Source organism: Nannospalax galili, unplaced genomic scaffold (assembly GCF_000622305.1).
Source record: "Nannospalax galili isolate Female #2095 unplaced genomic scaffold, S.galili_v1.0 scaffold365, whole genome shotgun sequence".
NCBI classification, from domain to species: domain Eukaryota; kingdom Metazoa; phylum Chordata; class Mammalia; order Rodentia; family Spalacidae; genus Nannospalax; species Nannospalax galili.
In genome coordinates, this window is record NW_008353234.1 from 115,641 (window position 1) to 123,854 (window position 8,214).

The following is an 8,214-nucleotide window of genomic DNA, read 5'->3' on the forward strand; positions in this document are numbered from 1 at the left end:
ATTTAAATCATTCTGCCTCTTTGAGAGATGCCTGGTTTTACAGCACAAAAGAAAAGGCTTGAATGAAAACTAAAAGAGGCCTTTTGTTTTTTACTCCCAGTGAGAAGGGTAGAAATCTTAAGCTGCTCTACTGGGATACCTGTAGCACTGACTGGAGTTTGCTGCCTACAGAGTTTTGAATGTACTAGTCTTTAGTTTCCATAGAACAGAATGCACCTCTTTAGTAAGTTAAATGATTTATGGTGCTAAAGAAAATGATTATCCCCAATTTTCTTCTTCCCCAAGCCCCTTAAGCATTTGAAAAATTTAAAGTAAAAGCATTTAGAAACCCTTTATATGAATGTAACCTGTTTCTTTTTGACACATGACACTGCAACTTTAAAGTTAGGAAATTGTTTGCCTTTTTTCTTTTAGAATTAAGCTTTATAAATAATCTGTAGAGTCAATTGAAGTATAAAGCTTAAGGATCACTCTTAAGACGCCTACAAAATCTTGTATATTTTTAAGTGTGCCAATTTGTAACATATTTTGTAAGTGTATATTTTTCTTAGAAAAGTGCTGTGAAGTGTCTGTATGTGAGAGTTTTCCTTTTTCTGCACCACTAGGTGTTAATAAAAGGATATTTACTTCAAAGTTTCTGGTTTTAGAAACCACAATACAAAGAAAAATACACTTTTGTTGGGAATTTTGTAACAGAAAACATGTTGTGGAAGAGTGTAGTGATCTTGTGCAAAAGAAAATGAACATTTGTGAGCTTCTTGCTGTTTTATAGATTTTCTTGTAAATTATTCTTGTAACACTTCTGGTTTTGTTGTTCTTGTTGAAAAGTTTTAAATATTTGTGACTGAATGTATGGTGAAACTGTCATAATGTTACCTAGCTGAGTTTTGTTATTGTTTATGGAATAAATAAAAGTTTAAAATACTGCTTTAGAATCATATGTAACCAAATTCAAACGCTTCCTAATTGAATTTATATCTCAAATAAACAGTTCTTCATTGTCTAGAGCAGTGTTTCTCAAACCATCTCTGGTGAGAGACCAGTTTTCTTGAAACCCATCACAGAACAATATTATGAAATAATAAAAATGAATTTCTTAAAAAGTTAAATGGGAAAAATATGCAAAATAAAAGCCCAAGTGTATTTAGATTCATTGTGTAAAGCTACATTTCAAAACAGCATAGAGAAGAAGAATTGTAAAAAGATGATATCCCATTTGAGAGAAATGTCAAATTGCTATAGAAATTTTGAACCACAATGACACTTAGAATAGGATCTGCAGCATTGCCATCCTTTGGGGACTTGTTAGCAATGCTGAATGCCAGGCGCTCTGCTAATTCTGCTGAATCAGAATACGAATTTCAACAAGATCTCTAAGTGATTTGTATTCGTCATAGTGTTTGAGAAACACTGGGCTAGAGTTTTGTGTAGGAAATTCACTTGTCCCTCAAATTGGGGAATTATTTTCTAGTCTGTCCCATCTTCAAAGATAAAACAAATGGTATCCTTCTTTTGTGGTCCAGATGGATTCTGCAGAAAAGCAGTCCTCTCAAAGTGTAAAAGCTGTTCGTTGAAAGTAATAAATACGGACTTTCCTGGTATCCCAAAATGTCAGATTTTCCATAATTCCCTGCAGTTCCTGCATTATGTTACTTACCATTCAGCCGTGGTCCCTGTTTCCTTTAATCAAGATTTCCTGAGCTCCTGCCCCCCTGCCCTATTCCCAGTATTTTAATATTTGCTGTGTCTAGAAAAAAATCAAACTTTCATGTGCCTAGATCATTTGAGCTGCCCATCAGAGCCAGGAGTGCTTGCTAAACACAGGCCATTGTATAACACAAGCCAATAACTACTTCCGTGGTTTTGAATATCATCACCGCTCAAAGAAGCTGAAAAATGTGTTTGAAGAAGTGGCACTCTTCTCACTGGAACAGGTCCACTTCCACCATTTCAACTACCACTTGATTTTCCACAAATATCACCCAAGTTCCTGTTCTACATTTCTGGCTATAAGCTGGATATCTCTACCCGCATATTCTTCAGCATCCTCAGACTTATTCAACATGATTTTATGATCTCATTACCATCTGACTGTGTCTTAGCTCAGTGAACCAACACTGTCATCCATCTAGTGACCCAATCCAGCAACTCCTTTCTTCAAAACTCACATCCAGTTGGTTACTTTAAGTATTTGTACCTCTCTCCATTGCCACTACTTTAATTAAGTAGTGGTATTTAATGGTATTTTACCTGGTACTATTCTAACATTGTCTCAATTCAATGATTTTCAGTGTTGGCTTTCATATCTAGAAATTCTGTAGGATGACGAACTTTTAAATTTTTCTAAGTAAGAGCATTTAAGAATTAAACTATTTACTGTTAGTTCAGAGATTATTTTAGTGCCAAAAGATGATCAAGCAGTCTTATATTTCAAATGAATTATATCTTTTTCCTCTTCACTATGTATCATAAGAGACTGAAACCATGGCTCCAAAAGTTTCAGTCCATTGTCACTTGGTCCTATTGCTGGAGATTTTTGTTGCGGCAGAACATCGTAGCAGAGAGAGTGTCAGGCAGAGAAATGCTGCTCACCTCATGGCAGCCAAGAAGCAGAGATACAGTAGGGTCTGAGGACAAAACTTAACCTTCCAGGGAATACACCATCAGTAATCTATTTCCTTCAAATAGGCTCTACCTCCTGGTTTCCACAACCTTCTAATGTCCTCAAATTATGAATCTATCAATGGATTAATCCATTGATGAGCCCTCATGATCCAACAACTTTTAAAAACCAATCAGCCAGCAACCAAGACTTTAATATGTGAGCCTTTGGAGGATAATTCAGATTCAAACCATAACATGATTATGGCACTGTTTCAATAGTTTTATATTTAATAGTAATTGGTTGTGTAATTATTAAACTTTCAAGCCACAATTACATTGATAATTATATCTGTTTTATCCATAAAAATATGAACCCATAATTTCATATAATTTCAAAGTATGGTTCTCAAGGCATGAATCCCCTAAAACATTTTCCTCAGTCAAAATGAGTTCCCTTACTAGATCTCTTCAATTATACAAGATAATTACTATCATTTATTAGCTCCTATGTGACAGTCATTCTGCATGAATTATAAATTCTTACAACAACTCTGCAAAGGAGACATCTTCCCTATCTTACACATATGAAAATTGGGACATATAGTTGCAGTATACTTCAAGATCAAATCACACAATACTCTTCAAAGTATTACACAAAAGTTGGTAAAATCCTTTGTGTTTGTCCCATCATGAGCCCATGTTTCTATATCAAGACATTGTACTTCTAGCATGAACTATATTGACTACATATGGCACATCACAAATATGATAAATACCAATACTGACATTCACTTTTAATGAACAAATAAATGGCTCTGTGTTGAGTGTTGTGCCAAGTTCTTTGAAAAACAAAGAATTTAAACATAAAACACATGCTGTGTTCTCTAGGAGCCCACAAATGAAATAGGTATAAATTAATTGTTTAAGTAGAGAAACACCCAATGGTCAGTTTGTTTACTGATGCCATTTTATTTTGGGAGGGGTTGTTCTGTTTAATTTTTATTTATTTTTATGCTTATGTGTGTGTGCCTGCTTGTCTGTATGTAGGCCACATGTGTACAGGTGCCCAAGGAGGCCAGAAGAGGGTACAGGATCCCTTAGGCAGCTGTGAGTCACCTCCTCTCCCCAATGTGATGCTGGGAATGGAACCCAAGTCCTCTGAAAGAGCAAGTGCTCTTAACTACTGAGCCCTGTGTTTTGCTTCGTTTTTTTGTTTTGTTTTGTTTTTGTTTTTGTTTTATCTCACTAAGTAGTCCAAGGCTGGCCTGGAACTTGAGATCCTCCTTTCTCAGTCTCCCAAGTACTGAGATTACAGCTATGCACCATAACACCTGACTACCAACAGCAGTTTAAGATAAATAAGCAAAGTGTTGCTATCTGTAGGAACCTCAAAAGGAAAAGAAAAGTCCTATCCGTTGTTATAGCAGAATCAGTGCCACGAAATATCACTCCCCATACCCAACAATATCGTGCCTTCTACATTTCATTCTATTTTGGAATCAGCAGTTCAGAGCATCACTTATTAGCTGAGTGATTTAGGATGAATTACTTTAATCTCTTTATCCCAATGTCTCTGTCCAAAGAAAAGGGAATAGAGATAAGATGGTAGTGAATGTAGCTCAGTGACTGAGTGATTGTCTAGCACATGTAAGACTCTAGGTTTGAGCCCCAGCAACACAGACACAGACACAGACACACAGGCAGACAGACACACGCACACACACACATACACACACACACACACACACACACATACACACACACACACCAGGGAGAGAGAGAGAGTCAAAGCCAGAAGAGCTAGCATACTAGCATAACAATCATTGTCATAAGCTTGTCATGAAATTCGAAGACCACACTTGTGAAGTCTTGGTACGAATGGGCAGGCAAGACTTACTTTAACCTGCTGTTATTTATTAGATATATGTACATACTTGCCTCATAGTTCTTTGTTTGATTTTTCTGGGTCACTTTAGCTGCTTAGCCCACATAGTTCTCTTTTTATTATGTTTCCAACTAAGGAAAATTAGTAAACTCCTGCGTCAAAGAGACTTGGATCTAAATGATGCCATTTTGAAGATAAAATTAGAAAAGCCCTTATAGGAAACATCTATTACTAGAGTTAATTTAATATCAGTACAGAGTGAGATAAAGCTTCATATTATTAATCAAGATACCTAGTCTGTCTTCCCAGCTTTGCTACTAAATTGAATTTTAAACTCAGACAAATCATTTTCCCTCTGTGCTTCAATTTCCCCACCTGGAAATGAGGAGATTGGGCTTAGCCTTAAGAGCATGAAATGTGAGGTCAGATGGACTGGATTTTAATCTGAGCTTCTCTTGCTAACAGGATTTATCTCAAATCTCCAACATGTAAAATGAAAGAAAAATGTTCCTATTTCATATGATTTAGGAAATAATTGACCTACTGCATATAAAATACATTTAAAATACTGACTGGTATATCTATAAATGCCCAGTAAATGTTTGTTATTGTATTGGTGGGGGCCCTCCCTACAATTTAAAACCTATGATTAATTGCATTATCTGGGCTAATGTGGTTAAAATGGAATTTATTTATACAATTAGGGATATTTGTTCATTATTTCATTAATTCAACAGTTTTGTTGTCATTTTTGTTGAGCACCCCCAAGCACCAGGAACCATGCTAGGTACTGAATATGCCATGATTGGTAAAATAGGACTTTGAGTTTTCTCTTAAAACAACCATGAAAGCACTTTAATTGTGAATGTATAGTTTAAAACAAAAAATATGTTTAGTTTAAAGAAAAGGCACATCCGTGAAAATCACCAAGAAATCACCTGATACTGTAATTGGAAACCTAAGGATTAGTAGGATTTACCTAGGTGAAGAGAATATTTAGGGAAGGAGTGGTCCTTTGGTAGGAGAAGCATTCAGTACCCATGGAACTAGAAGACATCCATTTGGAATGCAAAGAAATAGGGAGATGAGGTTAAAGAGTGATACTTCATTTGTTTTCATTGTCTCACACTTTTTGGAATGTAAACTGTAGATACCTAACATGTAGCTGATAAAATATTGTGAGTTTGACTATATGCAACTTTTGAACTAATTCAAATAAAGAACTAATCAAAAAGAGCATGATGGATTTCAACATAGGCAGGAATATGAAAGATATGCTTGTTATGCTATTGCCATATTTAATTTAGTCATTGAATAGTAATACCCTTTTACTTTGTGAGAATTATACCAGTATTGAATTGTACAAGCTATTCATAAGCACAGTCCTCACATAAAATGAAGATAGACCTCACTTGTGTTTGGTTTTTTAATTAGCCTCAATGGGTCTAATTTCCATCTTCTGAAAGTTGAATCCCCAAGTAAACCATAAGAACACAAATGTTAAAGTTCAGTAATTTATATCCCTCTAGCTTAACATGCCAAACAACCCCAAAGCTTAAAACATTTAAAATATGCATGTTTGTAACCATCCACTGAAGCCTGGTTAACATACATGACAGAGCACATGAAATGCAGAGGGATGCAGATAAGGGGGTCTAAATATCATCAAAATATATTATATGAAAGTCTGAAGAGTATGTCTCTCTCAATAGGACTCCTATATTAAGCCTCACCCACCCATGGCTCAGGAACCATTGCAGAGGAGGTGGAGGAAAGATTGTAAGAGTCAGGGTTGGTGCATGATCATAAGGAAACAGAGGCTTTCAGGCCCCTTGGAAGTTGGTCATGTGAACTTGCAACAATGGTGACAGCATGCACAAGATGCACACTGACTCAATCAGACAAAAACCCAGCATAGAACTTGGAAAATGGGCAGCAGGTCCCAACCTTAGCCAAGGTTGTCAACTATTGACAACTGCTTACTGCAAGGTGAGGGAGAGTTGGTATTCTTTAAGGGAGTGATTCTAGATAGGCTCACTAGACTCAGTGGATGAACTTGCACCAAGGGACATCTGGATACAAATGCTCGACCAGATAGGCCTTAACGTATATGACAGAATTCATGAAATCCAGTGGGGGGAGCTATGGGTGGTTCAGATGGGGGACGGGGGTCTATATTTGATTAAGATCTATTATACGAAATGCACAAAACTCAATAAAATATGTTAAAATTTTGAAAAAGAAATTTACAAAAATTCAACAAAAATAAATAAAATATACATCTGTTTTCCTATCATTTCTCAGAGATCTAAACAGTAAACAAAGCTATCACTTTCCTTTTACAAGAGACATACTCAATAGATAACCTCAGAAAAGTATTAGGGACTGAACTTAAATTTAATGATCTTAAAAAACAAACACTTTCCTTTCTTGCTATTTTATTCTTAAAATTAAAAGAGCAAAACATACTGTCAGTACATATACTCTTTTTTTTTACCCATGGGTCTCTTTGCAGCTTCTGATCAATTAATCACTCCATAATACACACACCTCCAGTATAAATATTGTCTTCAGTCAAATCATAATGCAGGCTTCCCATAACATTCTATAGCTTCCCTGTTTATGTCTTCTTCTCTTGGTTGTCTCTGACACCTGGGACCTCTTCCTGCCCTTCTTTCTAAAGTACACATCTACTTGCTACTGATCGGTAAAGGCCAAAATTTGGATAAAGCAACATTTTAGCTTTCTCTTCCCCGCTCTGAATATTTGAGGGATGAAATATTCCCTCACTTTTTCAACTATGCACATATACTCTTAAGCAGTGTATAAGCTTGCTATTATTTATTATTTTTATTGTTTTTGTATTATTTGTATTGTTGCAAAAAATATCTGAAATAATCAACTTGTAAAAAGGAAAAGATGGGGGCGGGGCTAAAGAGATGACTCAGCAGCTAAAAGCACTTGCTATTCTTGCAGAGGACCCAGGTTCAGTTACCAGTACCCACATGGCAGCTAACAACTATTCATAACTCCAGTTCTACCTACACATGCATACATGGTGCACATGCATACATGCAGGCAAATACTTATACACATAAATTAAAAATATGATTTTTAAAAAATAGGATGGGCCTGGTGAGATGGCTCAATTGGTTGAGGTACTTAACTGCCAATTGTGACAACCTAAGTTTTATCCTTGGAACTCACATGGTGGAGGGAGAGAGTCCACTCCTATAAGTTGTCCTCTATGCTATACACACATACTATAGCAGGCTGAAACACAGACACATAATAATAATAAAAATAAATTAACTGCCAAAAAACAAGAGGAAAAATATTCCCCAACAAAAGAGAAAATTTGCAGCCAAAATTAGATAAATGTAAAAGGTAATATAAAAATGTAAAAATACTACTAAAATACAGTAGAAAGAAGAAAAGGGAAAACATAGAAGACCAAAAAGATTGTCGATCATTCAAAAATACATAAATAAAATAATAAATTTTGAAATGAATAAAAAATTGATTTTTAAAAAATAGGATAAAGTAAAAATACTATGAAACATATTATAAAAAGAAAAAAAGGGAAACTAAGGAGAAAAAGAAAAGGAAAAAAAGATAATGCATTGAAGCATCTTCTTTCTGGGTCTTTGAAAATTGGAGACTGCCAGGTATATGTGGTGGGAGCAGGTGGAGAATCAGTTAACCTGGTGAATTCTTGTCTTTCC